Source organism: Caretta caretta, chromosome 14 (genome assembly GCF_965140235.1).
Source record: "Caretta caretta isolate rCarCar2 chromosome 14, rCarCar1.hap1, whole genome shotgun sequence".
Taxonomy (NCBI): domain Eukaryota; kingdom Metazoa; phylum Chordata; order Testudines; family Cheloniidae; genus Caretta; species Caretta caretta.
The window spans coordinates 40246992-40263339 of NC_134219.1; the positions used below are offsets into that span (position 1 = coordinate 40246992).

At 48.3% G+C, this 16348-nt stretch overlaps 1 pseudogene; it reads right to left on the reverse strand.

The window, feature by feature from the left end:
• Positions 1 to 3273: 3273 nt before the first annotated feature.
• Positions 3274 to 16348, reverse strand: part of LOC125629614 (tripartite motif-containing protein 10-like) — a 176279-nt pseudogene continuing 163204 nt past the window's right edge.

Consider the following 16348-nt stretch of genomic DNA (forward strand, 5'->3'; position numbering starts at 1 on the left):
ACGCAAAGTCTCTTCCCCGCCCAGCTAGCTGTCAGGGAAGCATTCATTCAGACCCTGCTTACAAAAGTGTACCCATTTGTAGACACTTACATTGGTTTACACGTAGCTTACATCGATTACAGGACTTGGTCCAAGTGTTTTATATCGTTGTAACAATTTGGTAAGGGATCTATTTAAACTAAATCGATATAAGACTAAATTAGTCTTGCTGGAGGTGTGACTAGAGGATCATAGTGATGTCAGGCTGGAAGGGATCTTGAGATGTCATCTAGTCTTTCCCCCTGCACTGAGACAGGACCAAGTAGACCTCGAACATCCCTGGCAGGTGTTTGTCCAACCTGGTCTTAAAAACCTCCAATAACGGGGATTCCACAACTTCCCTAGGTAACCAGTTTGATACTTAACTGTCCTTAGAGTTAGAAAGTTTCTCCTAATGTCTAACCTCAATCTCGCGTGTTGCACACTGAGCCCATCACTTTTTGTCCTACCCTTGCTGGACCTGGGGAACAATTGACCACTGTCCTCTCTGCAGCAGCCTTTTGCATATTTGCAGACCATCAGGTCCCCGCTCAGCCTTCTCTTCTGTGGACGAAACATGGCCAGTTTTTCAACCTTTCCTCATAGGTCTTATTTGCTAAACCTCTCATCGTTTGTGCTGCTCTTGTCTGGACTCTCTCCAATTTGTTCACATCTTTCTTAAAGTGTGGTGCCCAGAATTGGATACAAGTCCTCCAGCTGAGGCCTCCCCAGTGCCATATAGAGTGCAACAATTACCTACTGTATCTTACACCCAGCACTCCCATTAGTACATCCACGCATGGCATTTGCCTTTTTCGCAACAGCATCACAGTGTTGACTCATATACCATTTATGATCCACTCTAAATTCCAGATCCTTTTCTGAAGTTCTGCTGCCCAGCCAGTTATTCCTCAGTTTATGTTTGTGCATTTGATGTTTCCTTCCAGAATATAATGCTTGGCATTTGCCTTTACTGAATTTCATCGTGTTGATTTCAGACCAATTCTCCAATTTGTAAAGGTCATTTTGAATTCTAATCCTGTCCTCTCAAGTGCTGGCCACCCCTCCCAGCTTGGTGTCATCTGCACATCTTAGAAGCATACTCTCAACTCCATGGTCCCTCTCCATTATCCAAGTCGTTAATGAAAATATGGAAGAGTATGAGACCTAGGACAGAGCCCTATGGGACCCCACACAATAGGTCCTCTCATTTGACAGCAAACCATTGATAACTTCTCTTTGAGAACCCACCTTATAGTAATTTCATGTAGACCATATCTCCTTTGCTTATGAGACTGTCATGTGGAACTGTGTCAAAAGCCTTAATAAAGTCTAGATATAACACACCTACTGCTTTCTGCCATCCACTGGGCTGGTTATGCCATCAAAGAAGGAAATCAGATTGATTTGGCATGATCTGTTCATGACAAACCCACGTTGGCTGTTTCTCATAACCCTATTATCTTCTAGGATTGAACAAATTGAGCATGTAATAATTTGTTCCAGTATCTTTCTGGGTATTGAAATTAGGCAGGCTGGTCTCTAATTCCCTTGATCTACCTTTTTTCAGATAGGCAAACATAGCGCCTTTCTCCAGTCCTCTGTCCTCCAGTCTCCAATCCTCCATACGTTCTTGAAGATACTTGCTAATGGTTCCAAGATTGCTTCAGCTGGTTTCTATGGTGAAAATTCTTCAGGACCCACAAACTTAGATGTATTTAACTTACCTAAATATTCTTTAATCTGTTCTTTCCCTATTTTGGTCTGAGATCCTTTCCCCTTGTTGTTAATATTAAGCATCTGGTCACAATGAACCATTTTGGTAAAGACCTGAAGCAAAATAGGTATCCCACATGTGAGCCTTCAGAAGCAGTCGTGCAGGTTAGATTTTTTTAATTGAAATCTGGCTTTTCAAGGGAAGTGGAAAATGTGGTGGGAAATCTTTCATCCCTTTGAAATGTTTCAGTTTTTTGATTAAACTGAATGACAAATTGTTAAAGTTTTTAAATCAAAAAATGCTTTTGTGAGTCTTGGCTTCTGAAAAAAGTGAAACAAACTTGGAATTTGGGGTGGGTTTGCTCAGTTTTCTTTCTCCCCCCCCACCTCTATTTTCCAATGGAAGAGAGAGAAAAGGCAGAGCGAAAAGTGTCGGTAAGGGGAATATAATAACCAAAGAACTGAAATGTTTTGTTGTTTGGGTTTATTTTTTTTCAACAAAGGAAAAATTCCACTAAAATTGTCCAACAAGACAGCACTTTTAAAAATTTCCTTCAATTTTTTAATTTTTAAAATTAATTTGGCAGAGAAAATATTTTTCTCCTAGCTCTAAGAAGCAGCACCTGCCCTGGAGCCCTCAGAAAACATTGATTCACACAACAGCAGTTTAATCATAAAGAAAGTGAAATTTGTAGCCTAACTGACAATGGTTAGCCCAACAATTAAACTTTATAACGCAATCTGCCAATATTAGCTTTGGCATAAACACTGTCTAAGGGAACAATCACTTCAAGGTCTTAATTCTTTCACTTTTGCTGGAAAAGGGATGATTCCTCGGTTGAGTTTCGAGATTACACAGGGTATTGAGCTGTTTGTTCTGACAAGGGAGCTCACAGCACCAGATATTTAAAGGCTAAATCCCTTTGAAAAATCTGGCCCACAGATCAGTGTCCGATCCCTCCCTTGCCTCTGTGTGAGGAACCATAGATCTCAAATGCTGGTCCACAGGGTGCTTAGGAGCTTGTCAGTCTGAATCCGCCACCCAGTGTCCTGCTAATGGCTGCTAGAGTAGGGGATTTTAAGGGAGCTGCTGGGGGGAGGGGGTGGAAGGGAGAGGCAGGGAGGAAGCAGGGTGTGATAAACCTGCTGTTAGGGGGCTTATTCCTTCACCCACTTACTTCCCTGGTCCTTCTCGCATGAACAGAGAGCAACAATACCCGAAGTTTGAAGGTGCAAACAATTCAATGTTTATTGGGGTGAACTTCCAGCAAGCATGATTCCAGTTTCCTTCCTTAGTGTCCCCCTTCCCAGCTCTGATACCACAGAGCCTTACACCTGTGTCCCTGTTCCCATTCCTGCCCTTAGCCAAACATGATTCCAATTTCCCCACCCCCATTCCCTGTTCCTATCCTCTGCCTTACTTCCTGATTGACTGCAGACTAGATAGTAAAACTTGAGTTCTGCTTAGCTATACCTTAACCAATCATTTTCCTGAAATTTAACTAACCGATCCTAACATATTGTAACATGATTATTTAACCAATTATATCCCGCCACCTTAATTAGTTTACACCCAGCAAAATTAATTATACAGCAGATAGAAACAATCACAGAACCAGACAGAGACCATGCAAATAAACAATAGCAAAGTAGTTTCAGAGTAGCAGCCGTGTTAGTCTGTATTCGAAAAAAGAAAAGGGGTATTTGTGGCACCTTAGAGACTTACAGCTCACGAAAGCTTATGCTCAAATAGATCTGTTAGTCTCTAAGGTGCCACAAATACTTCTTTTCTAATAGCAAAGTGGGAACTATAATGACAAAACAATACAGAAGTGAGGATTTCACAACTACATCTATAAAGACATAAGGGTTTCCCAGCTGTGTCTATTGATAAGGAGTTCTTACTGAACAGAAAACTATCAAACTAAACTTCCTTTTACATCCTCTAGGGCTCTTCCCTTTCTCTAGAGGTGATCTGATCTCTCGCCTTTCTAACAGCCACAGATTGCCTTATTTCAGTGTGACTAGTTTGGAATGCGAGGTTGTGACCATACACTCCCTAGTTTATGGCTGCCTTTGCTGTTTAGCCAAAGAACAGGGCCTCAGACTTTCTTTTATACCTCTATAACTAGCTAAGTGATAAGAATACACCTAAATTCTTAAAGTATAAGCCTTTGCAGCCAGGCCTGAATATCTATATCCTAACAATATAGATCAGCTGAGTGGGGGCTAGAGGAGCCGCACACTAAGATCAACCCAGAAGAACGGGTGGATTCTCTCCCCGGCGAAAGAGGCCGGCGGGAAAGTGATGATCAGGTCCCCGTTACCAGCATCAAAAAACGCCACCTGCCTCTGTTCATAGTCCAGATAAACCTGGATCCTGCGGGGTGCCTGGCTCGGGGACAAGGCGATGTGCTGCACAGGGGATGTGAGAGCCTGGTACTGATCCTCACTGCACTCCACAGCCCAGATCCCCCCCTTGCGGTTAAGGCTGATCCATCCCTTCCTGCTCACAGACTCTTTGGCCACCCCCACAACACAGACTCCCTCCCCCTCCATCTCCACCTCCCAGTAATGTCTCTCCGAGGTGAATCCCGCACAGCCCAGCACACAGGGCAGAGAGTCAAATCTCTCAGGGTTGTCTGGCGGATCCTGCTCTGTGTCTCCCCATCTCACACTTTTCCTATCCGCAGACACGGTGAGGTCATGATGGGCCGTGTCTGGATCCAGAGTCACATTCACTGGGGAGAGAGAATCAGAGTGTTAGGGGCAGAGCTCAGCCCTGGGGGATTCAGAGGAACAGCCATGTTAGTATGTATCCGCAAAAAGAAAAGGAGTACTTGTGGCACCTTAGAGACTAACCAATTTATTTGAGCATGAGCTTTCGTGAGCTACAGCCCTGGGGGAGGGTCTGATCGTGTCAGTGACAGAACCTGCCCCAGCTGGGGAGTGAATCAGAGAATCTCCTCCCTCCAGGATTTACCCAGCTCTGAATGGGGAGCAGTGCTGAGATCTCAGCAATGCACACAGGGGATTCACACTCCTGACAGAGCCAGTTCAGTGACAAAGTGAAAGGATCAGCTCCGCTGAGCCAGGCCCCCAAACCAGAGTCTGAGTCTCAGTTATTCCATCCTTGTGCTTGGGGAAAAGACAAGGGGGGATAGAGGGAGGTGGTTTTAAGCCACCTTTGTCCTTCTTTTAGTGTACCTGGCCCCTAGTTACAGGGGCCTCAGGGCTGCAAAGCAGAGAACAGCCATAGTGTAATGCATTCTGTCTGTGTCTGCCCTCCCTTGGATAGGGCGAATCGGGGCAACCGCTCCGGGCCCCGCGCTTTGGAGGGCCCTGCGGGCCAGTGTGATTGGCCGGCGCAGTCGGTCTCAGAAGAAATAAATCTGTCACTTCCACCCCAGACTCCCCTAATGACGGCCCTGGCCCCCAGCATGGCCCGCAACCCACTCCTACAATAACGGCTGGAGGCAGAGTTGCTGAAGAGTCCCTCTGCCAACTTCACATGGACTGGGGTGGCTCCCTTCCACCGGAGCTATTTTCTGGGGACTGTTTCCTTGCACCTTAAGGCCCCTTTGCTCTGACAGAGCAGCATAAAAGGGCCTGACAATCAGGCTGGATCTTTCCCCATCTGCACCCACCTCTCCCCACATGTGTGATTAGAGATTCTAGCATCATCGAAGGCTCCCAGCAGATTACAGGGAATCCAAAGTCCCCCTGTCCAGTGACACAACTTTTCACAGCCCCCCTCTCCCTGCAGAGCCCCCTCCCTCCTAAAGATCAGGGAGCTTAGCACTTCCTGCTGCCGGTGAGTGCAGGCCCAGCCCTGCTGCAGTCCTCAGGGGAGTGGGGACAGGGCTGGGGCAGAGCAGGGGAGGGGCGGGGGTGGGGCAGAGCAGGGGCTTTGGGGAAGGGGTGGAGTGGGGGCGGGAAGAGGCAAGGCTGGGGCAGAGCAGAGGCAGGGGCCATGGGGAAGAGCTGGGGCAGGGGCTGCCAGCTGCGCCAAATTTCCTGGTACCCTATGCAGCTGTGTACTTTGCATATGGGTAGCGACGGCCCTGTCCACACCGATGGCCCCAAGGCTATACATTGGCTAATACAGTACTGCCAACTTCAAGAGATCAAATCTCATGAGATTGACCCAAAAATCATGACATTATTCAAAGGAGTATATTGTCATTTTTAGGTCTGTCTCTTGATGTTTGGACTCCCCTGGCCCCTCCCCAGGGTGTGTGCATGTGACAGTGAGTGTGGCCCACTCTCCCATGTGTACTGGATAAGGTGATTTTGACTCCTGCTGCAGGAGCTCTCACTGCCACATCTGCCCATCTCCTGCCCAGCAATTAATCCTGTCCCCCAGACACCATCAGTTCTGTCCCCACCCAACCCCCCTCAATTCAGTCCCCCAGCCCCCGTCGTCACTGCCCCATCAGTTCAGCACCCCTACCCCACTGCCCACAGTTCACCCTCCCAGCACTCACCCTATCTGCTCAGAACCCACCACCAATACAGCCCCCCCAGCCCATCAGCCCCCCACTCCCTTCAGGCCCCCTGCAGCTCCCAGGCCATAATAAAGCCCTCCCAGCCTCACCTCTGCTCCTCCTAGGATTCTTCACCCTCCCTAGGCCTGGGGGTGACAGTGGGGTCCCCTCTCCCACTTCCCAGGCTGGCAGGGGAGCAGCCGCACTGGGGTGGCTGACAGGATATCTAAGTAAAATTAAGCCTCATTTTTAGAGCTCTCAAATATCGAGATTTTTTTTTCCAGCCACAGCTCTATCATGAGATCATGAGTGAGGCTTAGTTTTACTTAGAAATCACATCTCTCATGATTAGTTCGTGAGAGTTGGCATGTCTGCTGATAGGTGATGTCTATCTAACCCCCTTTGACATTTTTAACATTTTTTCTTTTGACTTATTAAGTAGAGAGATAAAACAGAACTGTATATTTTTGTATGTTGAATTTTCTCATTCTTCATTGTACCACTTGTGCATTTGCTCATAATAATAATAATATTGCCAGGGGTTGTGATGTATGGGCATAAAGAGTTCTGAAAATGACATGAGATGTTCCTCTCTGAGTTTCCAAAAGGCTCATTTTTAAACTCTTAGATCGCTCTGGACATACACTGCTCACCCCCTCTCCCGCACCCTAGCCCATCGGGTTAACCCAACCAATCGTTAAAAATTCTAAATTATAACAGAGAAAAGAAACTACTTTTCTGTTTTTAGGAAAGAGCTGGGTAGCCACCAGTAATACGGTGATCAGCTCCCGTCAAATGCAAAATTGAAACAAAACCTGAACTATGGTGCTGCCAATGAGCCACCATAATTCATATGAAAGTTTTCACTCCCCCTTTGATATGAGAAATTTACCTTTGTGCAACTGCTGTCTAGACGACAGTAAACCTAGAGGAAGAAATGGGTGAAAAAGATTAAATGTCATGTTGTCACCTTTCGGAATATATTCACATTGTTAATGTTCTAACACAAAAGCAATATGAAAAGAAAACAAACTTTATTAAGTTATAGTTCAAGAGGTTAAGTGGAATTCAGACCAGTACAAACCATTACACACCTCACTAAAAAATAACCACAAACATTAAAAACAAAGCACATTACCTAAGGTTACATGACATAGCCAGAGATGTTTTATACAGCAATTAAACACCTGTGGCTGGCCCATGACAACTGACTTGCAGGGGCAGCGAGTTATATGGGCCTGTGGTGCCCATGAGCCAAGAATATTCAGGGTCTGGGGGCCCGGCTCCACCAATGTTCGCGACCAAGTTTTTCCCCAGCCCTGCCTGCTGCCCCCACACGCCTTCCCCAGAGCATCTCCCGGCCCTGCCTGCTGCCCCCAGGTGATTTAAAAGGGACCGGGGGGTCCTGGCCACCGCCACCAGCAGCGCAGTAAGGCTAAGGCGGCTTCCTGCCCGCCCTCGCTCCGTGCCACTCCCGGAAGCGGCTGGCATGTCCCTGCGGCCCCAGGGGTGGGTGTTTCTGCACTCTTCCCCCGCCCCAAGTGCCAACACCGCAGCTCCCAGCCAATGGGAGCTGCAGGGCCAGTGCCTGTGGGCAGCAGCGCATGGAGACTCCCTGACCCCCCCCCCCCCCCCCCGACCCCTAGGAGCCACTGCCAGAGGGGTGTGCGGGTCGCTTTCGGGAGGTAAGCGCCGCACCCCTCACCCTCTCTCACCCCCCAACCCCTGCCCCAGCCCAGAGCCTGCACCCCAGCTCCCTCCCTGAGCCTGCACCCCACACCCCCTCCTGCACCCCAACCCCCTGCCCCAGCCCAGAGCCCGCACCCAAACTCACTCCCAGAGTCCTCACCCCTCCTGCACCCCAACCCCCTGCCCCAGCACAGAGCCTGGACCCCAAACCCCCTCCTCCATCCAAACTCCCTCCCAGAGCCCAAACCCACTCCTGCACCCCAACTCCCTCCCAGAGCCTTCACCACCTCCTATACCCCACCCCTGCCCCAGCACAGAGCCCACACCTGAACTCCCTCCCAGAGCCTTCGGCAGGTGTGGGGGGATGGACAGGACTTGGACCCATTCTGGGCACCACCAAAAATTATACAAACCAGCTGCCCCTGCTGACTTGGCTGGCAGGGCTCGGGCAATGGGGCTGTTTAATTGCAGTGTAGATACTCGGGCTTGGGCAGAAGACTGGGCTTTGGGACCCTGTGATGGGAGCGGGTCGCAGAGCCCAGGTTCCAGCCCAAGCCCGAACCTCGTGACCCTGAGTCAGTGGACAGAGGCCAGCCACAGATGTTTAATTGCTGTGTAGACAAACCCTCTGAAACCAACAGACCAATACACAGAAACTTTTTCACTGATTAGCAATCAGCTTTAAATCTGCCCCTGAACCATTAGTATTTAGTAAAACTGGATCATCCTTCCTGAAAGACCTGGTGGTCTCATTATCTCCAGCTCAGGAGGATAAAAAGTGGAGAATCTCTAAAGCAGGGGTGGGGAACCTACGGCCCGCAGGCCAGATCCGGCCTGTTGCTAAATTTCCTCCAGCCTGCAGTGCCGCTCCCCTCCCCGCCCACTTGCCCTGACGTGGGGGGGAAGCCCCGAGCCTCTGAGAAGAGCTGCGGGAACTAGGAGTGCGGAGGGTGCTCCAACACCCCCCTGGTTTTGCGCTGGTTCCCAACCGCCTGCTCTGTGCCCAGGGTCCTGGCTGGCTGCTGCCCCCGGCCCCACATGTGGGGTCTCAGCTACTGCCAGGTTCCCGTCTGCTGGCCCCGCACCTGGGGCTCTGCTCCTGCCCCCAGCTGTGGTCCCAGCCTCAGCCCCTTTACCCCTGTCCACATCCTGCCCCTTCCCCCCTCCGCCCCTGGAGTCATGGCCCAGTCTTGCTCCAGCTCTGGGGAGAGGGGGCACAGACAGGAGTAAGGGGGGTGCCAGGTAAAAACTTTGGGACCATTGGCTTTCAGCACCCTGACTGTAAAAATTGTTCCAATGCCCCAAGCCTCCACGCCCCCTCTCTGTCCCCCTGCGGGTGAATGGCCTGCGATTGATTTTTTTCTGTGGGTCAGTGGCCCATGATAGCAAAAAGGTTCCCCACCCCTGCTCTAAAGCAAGAGAGGGACTATGATGACACAAGAGGACTTGCAGACAAAAAATCCAAACAAACATACTTCAAAAACAGTTAATTCAGCAAGAAGCTCAAGCTAAGGTTAACGTTCATAGCTGCTAAGGACGGAAAAAGCCCAGGGAGTCCGAATTTAGGACCCTAATCCAGTGCGTATTGCTGCATTGAGAGCTGAGTAGGGAATTCTTGGGTTCCAAATGATTAGTTGACTATCTTCATCCACAATCATTGTCCCTACGAGATTTCCCCAGCTCTGTCAATTATCAGTGTAATATAGGTGAGAAAATTCCCCAGATGATTGTTTATTACCTTTGAATTTCTTCATTATGGTCTTCAGAGATGCATTTCTTTGAGAAGATTCCCAGATTCTCCATTTTAGTTCAGAAGAAAAGGCCACAGGGTTCTGAAACTCCTCCCTCTCACATCTGAAGAACAACCCAGTGTTACTCCTTGTGGAGTTCTTTCATATTTGTGTTTTACTAAAATGAATTTTATTCTAGTGAATGGTTGTAGCTCAGCAGACCCTGGAGGATTAAATTCTCTATTGCCCCAGGAGTAGGTACAATACCAGCTTTGACACTACAAGCTCCCCCTTCGTTTTGGTGAGACCGATATTGGAAAACTGCATCCAGGTCTGGTGTCCCCATTTTAAAATGGACGTTGAAAAAGTTGAGATGGTTCAAAGAAGACCCGCAAAAATGATTTGAGGGCTGGTAAAAATGCCTTCCACTGAGAGAACCCTGGCACTTGAGTATGGGGTATAAATACTTTCATGGGGAGAATATACTTGGTACTAAAGGGCTCCTCAATTTAGCAAACAAAGGCAAAACAAGGACCAATTGCTGGAAGCTGAAGCCAGAGAAAGTCAAATGGGAAATAAAACAGACATTTTTAAGAGTGCAGGTGGATTAACCATTGGAAGAAACTGCCAAGGGAAGTGGTGGATTCTCCATCTCCTTTGACAAAGCCCTGGCTGGGATTATTTAGTTGGGATTGGTCCTGCTCTGGGCAGGGGGTTGGACTAGATGACCTCCTGAGGTCCCTTCCAACCCTGATATTCTATGATTCTATGATCTCTTGACGGGGCACCAGAAGAGGGCGGGCCATGGCCCCATCACTTTTAAAAGTAGGAGAGCTATGCTCTCTCGCTTTTTACCTGTCTTAAAGGTAAGTTATGGGGGGAGGAGGCAGAGAGGAGCGAGCAGGTGGTGGGGTCTCTAAGGAAGAGGCAGAGCAGGAGTGGTGCCATGGTTTGGGCACCAGTGGCCCCCCACACACACTTTTAGGGAGCTTCAAGTGTTACTGTCTGTTGATGTCTTTAAATCAAGACTGAATGGCTTTCTGGAAGGTGCTTTAGTCAATGCTTGTTAGGATTTAGTCAAATACAAGTTATTGGGTTGAATAGAGGAATAACTGGGTGAAATTTAAGGATCTGTGATACATAGGCACTGACTCTGTGGGTTGCTCTGGGGCTGGAGCACTCACAGAAAAAAAACAGTGGGTGCTCAGCACCCACCAGCAGCCCCACAGATCAGCTTCCCCCCCTACCCGCCAGTGCCTCCCACCCGCTAGCTGGCCCTGCCGATCAGCTCTTCCCCCTGCCGATCAGCACCTCCCACCCACTGGGGGATCAGCTGTTCAGCAACAGACAGGATGTGCTGGGGGGAAGGGGGTGGAGCAAGGACGGGAAGAGGCTGGGCAAGGCAGGAAGATGTAGGGTGGGGCCTGGGCGGAAGGAGTGGAGTGGGGGCAGGGCCTGGGGCAGAGCGGGGATCGAACATCCCCGGGGAATGAGAAAATCAGTGCTGTGATAAAGAGGAGGTCAAATGTGATGATCTTATGATCCTTTCTGGCCTTCAACTTTATGCATTTATGAAACTCAGTAATACCATGTGGCAATGAGTTCCACAGGTTAATAATGAATTGTGTAAAAAAAAAAAAGTATTTCCTTTTCTCAGCTTTACACTAGTTGACCTTCAGTTGCACTGAACATCCAGCCTTGATCTTGTATTGTGAGTGTGGGTAAGCAGGATCACCTGACTTATATCCTGTACACCATTTAAGGGAGATAATTAGTGACAATCCTTGTGGTGATTTAGATACCCATTCTACCAGGACCTGGAGTGAGACCCACTAACCCATTTCAAAAGATAATTTATGTTCTTATTTAGTTCTTTGGACCCTTACAATGGTCAGTCCACTAGCACAGGGGTTCTCAGCTACAAAGGCTAGTGTGTGTTCACTCCACACTGAGGGAGTGGCAAACTGCTTAATGAACTTGCACTGTCCAAGGGAACCTTGAGCAGCGTAAGCCAGTGCAGTTCTGCGGGGTAGGGCTGGAGCTGGGGGGGAACTGGCTGGTGCCTTTCTATTGCTGGTTCATCAATGGCTGGGAGATGATTCATGTAACACAGTTGGACGTGTCCCTGCCCATAGGTGTCTGTGTAAGCCCAGTGCCTGTGAGGCTTGTAGCTTGACAACAGCATCACACTGCGAGAGGCAGCCCAGGTTGGGGATTTGGAGGGCTCAGCAGTCCCACACTCCAGGATGCACCCCGGGAACCCCGTCACACTAATGTAAATCTCCCTTGTTGCTACTTAAACCAATGACTTCTTGTTCTGCCCTCTCTGGACTTGAAGAACAACTGATCACCACTCTCTGTATAACAGCCTCATACATATTTGAAGACTTATCAGGCCCTCCCTCAGTCTTCTCTTCTCTAGACTAAACATACCCATTTATTTCAACCTTTCCTCACAGCTCATCTATTCTAAACCTCTGATCATTTTTGCTGCTCTCCTCTGAATTCTCGCCAATATTTCCACATCTTTCTTAAAGTGCGGTGGCCCAAACTGGACACGGTATTCCAGCGGAGGCCTCACCGTGACAGAAAGGGTGGAACAACGTCCTTCTGTGTCTTACATGTGACACTCCTGTTAAGACATCTGTGGTGGAGTGTTCACCATCAGCCCTCAAAAAGAGTGCGGGAAGCTGAGAAAGAGGAGATTAGTGAGACAGGCCACACATGAGCGGTTTAGGCCAGAGAAGCAACCCTTGATTGGAAGATGAAGCTCTGCTCAGCCGGTGGGAGCTGAGCTAATATAAAGCCAGGAAGCTGGCAACAGAAATTGGCTGCAGTGAGGAAGTCTGGAGCCACCCTCTGTGCAGTCGAAAGCGAAAAAGAGGGAACCAGGGAAAGAATAGCATGCTAGGAGCCTGGCCCTGAAGAAAGGGAGTACTTAGAATCCTAGGGTTAGAAGGGCCTGCAAGGGTCATGTCTAACCCCTATAAGAGAGAAGGGTGGAGATGAAAGCCTATGGGATGCGAGTAGGAAGCAGCCCATGTTCAGAGCAGACCTTGCCTGCATGTGGGCTAGAACCTGGAGCAGTGGGTGGGCTCGAGTTCCCCTAGCCACTGATGGAGTGACATTGCCTGGTCAGTGGGACCAGTGAGACACTATACGCCAGAAGGGGAAACCATTTAGTGATCTGGCTGGAGGGCTGAGTCATGAAGAGGAAGCTGCAGCTCTTGGAGTGAGAGATGAGGCTGCAGAATGAGAGAGAGCAGGGGGGGGGGGGGTGTGTGGAGAGACTGCAAGAGGTGGTGTTGGACCTGGAAGAGAGCTAAATCCCCAGAACAGCCAGGAGGAGACACCACCTGCGGTGAATACAGCAACTTGTGACAACATGCCAAAATGACATTTGCCTTTTTCACAAGAGCATCACACTGCTGACTCGTTCAATTTGTGATCTGCTTTAACCCCCAGATCTTTTTCTGCAGTACTGCTGCCTACCCAGTTATTCCCCATTTCATAGTTGTACATTCGATTTTTCCTTCCAAAGTGCAGTACTTTGTCTTTATTGAATGTCCCCTTAAATTGATTTTAATCCTTCCTCCCTCCGCCCTTTGTCTCTTGTGTCTATTTAGACCAGGGATCGGCAACCTTTGGCACACGTCCCATCAGGGAAAGCCCCTAGCAGGCCGGGCCACTTTGTTTACTTGCCGCGTCCGCAGGTTTGGCCGATCGCGGCTCCCACTGGCCACGGTTCACTGTCCCAGGCCAATGGGGGCTGCGGGAAGCGGCGCGGGCCGAGGGATGTGCTGGATACCCTTCCCGCAGCCCCCCTTGGCCTGCGACAGTGAACCGCGGCCAGTGGGAGCTGCAATCGTCCGAACCTGCGGATGCGGCAGGTAAACAAACTGGCCCGGCCCGCCAGGGGCTTTCCCTGGCAGGCCGCATGCCAAAGGTTGCCGATCCCTGATTTAGACTGTAAACTATTTGGGGGCAGGGACTGTCTTTCTATGTGTCTGTGCAACGCCCAGCATGTTGGGACCCGATTTGGCTTTGAGCCAGTACTAGTGATAATAGCAAATTATATACTCCTGAGAGCAGGGAAAGTCTCTTCCATCATATCTGTTGCTACGCCAAGCACACTGAGAGAGCTCACTTCATAATAAGAAACAATTAATAAACAGCTCATTGAATAGTCGCCAGATGGCCCTGACTTTTCATTCCTACCAACCTAGGCGGAGTCTGGAGTGTTTCTCCACACCCAATCTTCTGAGGTCCCCATTCCACCAGCGACACTACAAATCAATACCTGGTTTGTAGGTAAATAGCTCTTATCTCAGGCTGCTCTATTCTGGAGTCTAGTCAAAATGACAACAGCCCCAAGATTAGATTTAATGGAGAGAGATTGGGAACCAACCCCACACTCTGCACTGTTGGACCATGGGGAGCCACGTCTCATGTTTAAAATCCCTTCCCTGCATTGGGAAGTGAAAGGGAGAGTGACAAGGAGCCACCTACCTGCTCAAGATGTCTTTGATGTCCTGGAGGAGAAAAATAAAAGGAAATTCAGTCTCATATCTCATACTAATGATCCCTCCTGCTCTGGAGGGGACTCACTTTGTCTTCACAGTTTGAGGTTCAAAGAGAAAGTATTTGTCATTTATTAATGCAAACAAAAACATTAAATGTGTTGCCTTTGTTCTTTTGGATAAGTGCTCTGACTGCAGGATCTGGGCCCAGGAAGTTTGTATATGGAGACACACAAGCTCTTTGTGTAACAACATTTGGATAACCAGCTGGCATATGGAATCAGAGGACTCGGTCTTGCGAGGTGCTGAACAAGGATCTTCTGAACAGTCACAGGTTTGGGGAAGATCCCCTCCAGCAGACTCCAGTGGGTCCAGAGGGAGGCATGTCCCCCCATGCTGTTTTGCCCCCATGCTGTCAACTCTCTGCCCACTCTCCCACAAGCATTCTGAATGCCCATCCTGTGGACTTCTTGACATCCACAGGAAGTTGGGGCTGGGTGAGAACAATGGGTGTGGGGTACAGAGTAACCCAGGGCCAATCACTATCCTACACCCCAGGTTCAATGCAGGAAACTTGAGGAGTGAAGAATGCTGCCCACAGCAGATACTGGTTGCAACAGAGAATTTGACCCTAGATAACAGCTAGAGAAGTCCAGGATGCTACGGTTTTTTTCCCTCGCCTTTTTTTCTTTCTTTTTTTTTTTTTGAAGAGCAAAATCATTAGAAGGCTTTTGGAATTCTAACGACGACTTACTTTCAGGCTACCATAAGTAATGAACAGCTTCCCTAACTAACTTCAGTTCTGGCAGACAAAATCACCACAGCCTCAGACCTCATGTATCAATTTTAAGGCCAATATTTTCCCTTTTTGTGATATGCAGGAAAAGTGGCAAGATCAGGCTTTAAATGGAATCTTAGCTTCAATCTTAGCTATTTCCATAATTAAAGACTGGTTCCATCTTTAATCTTTTGGAGTTAGCATTTGGAACGCAGGAAACGCCAGACTGGGCTCAGACCAGAGGGCCATCGAATCAGTATTCTGTCTCCAAAGGTGGACAGTGCCAGATGGTTTGGAGGAAGGTGTAAGATAATCTTCCTCCTATATTCTCATCCTTCTCCCTAACAGTTAGCGACTGGCTAAAGCAATGAAGTATGAGGTTTAATATCACTCTGCATATTCTTGTTATCCATATAAATATCTGATCACTTTTTGAGTTTTGCTAAATGCTTGTTCTCAACGACATCCGGTGGCAATCAGTCCCACCGTCTAATTACGTGATGTGTGAAAAAGCGTTCATTGCATCAGTTTTGAATTTGTCACCTTCTAATTGTATTGAATTTCCCTTTGTTTTGCATTATGAGACAGGGAGAACAGAGTTTGGAGTTTGCCATTTTTGGAGGAGTCTTCTCCCACTAGAATTCAAAAGAAGAATTTCTTTTCATTTAGGGCTTGATCCAATGCTCGTTGTACTCAAGAAGTATATTTCCGTTAACTTAGTGGGCACTTTATCAAGCCCTTAAGGAAAAATAATGTATATTTTAGCAATACTATATGTTCTGACCATTCACTCCTACACTCCAAAAGTGAAGAGTTCGGAGACTTTCTTGCTCTGTGAAAGATTCTGGGGTGTTTCTAACACTGTCTGACCTGCAGGAATTCACTCGCTGGCTGCTGGCACTTCTGCTCCATCTCAGTGATCAGGGAACTGAGGGAAGATATTTCCTCAGATAATTTGGCAACATACTCAGCCCTCCCCTTTTCAATTTCCTTATTCAGCTCGTCCAGCTGGAGTCGCTCTTGTTCCTCCAAAAGCTGCCGCAGTTGCTGAAATTCAGACACAATCTTCCGCTTCTCAGTTTCTAGCTGTTTCTGAAATGAGGAGATACAAACAGGAAAAGCACAGGTCAAGGACAAGACTACGGAGCGAGTCATGGGACACTTTATGCACGTGGCAGCATACCCTTGCAACCCCACAGAATTTAACTTCTGACATTTTATGGAGAACATACTCTGCTCAGTAGACTGAAGATTTTCCAATAGATTTTCAAGAGTCATAACTGGTGTTTAGAATATGAATTTTCCTTGCATGATTCGGATAATCTATGATCAGTGGCTTCTAGAAAACCAGATCCTTCTAATAACAGGAAGCACAGCAGATGTGGGATTCAGAACTGGACTGGCAAGGAT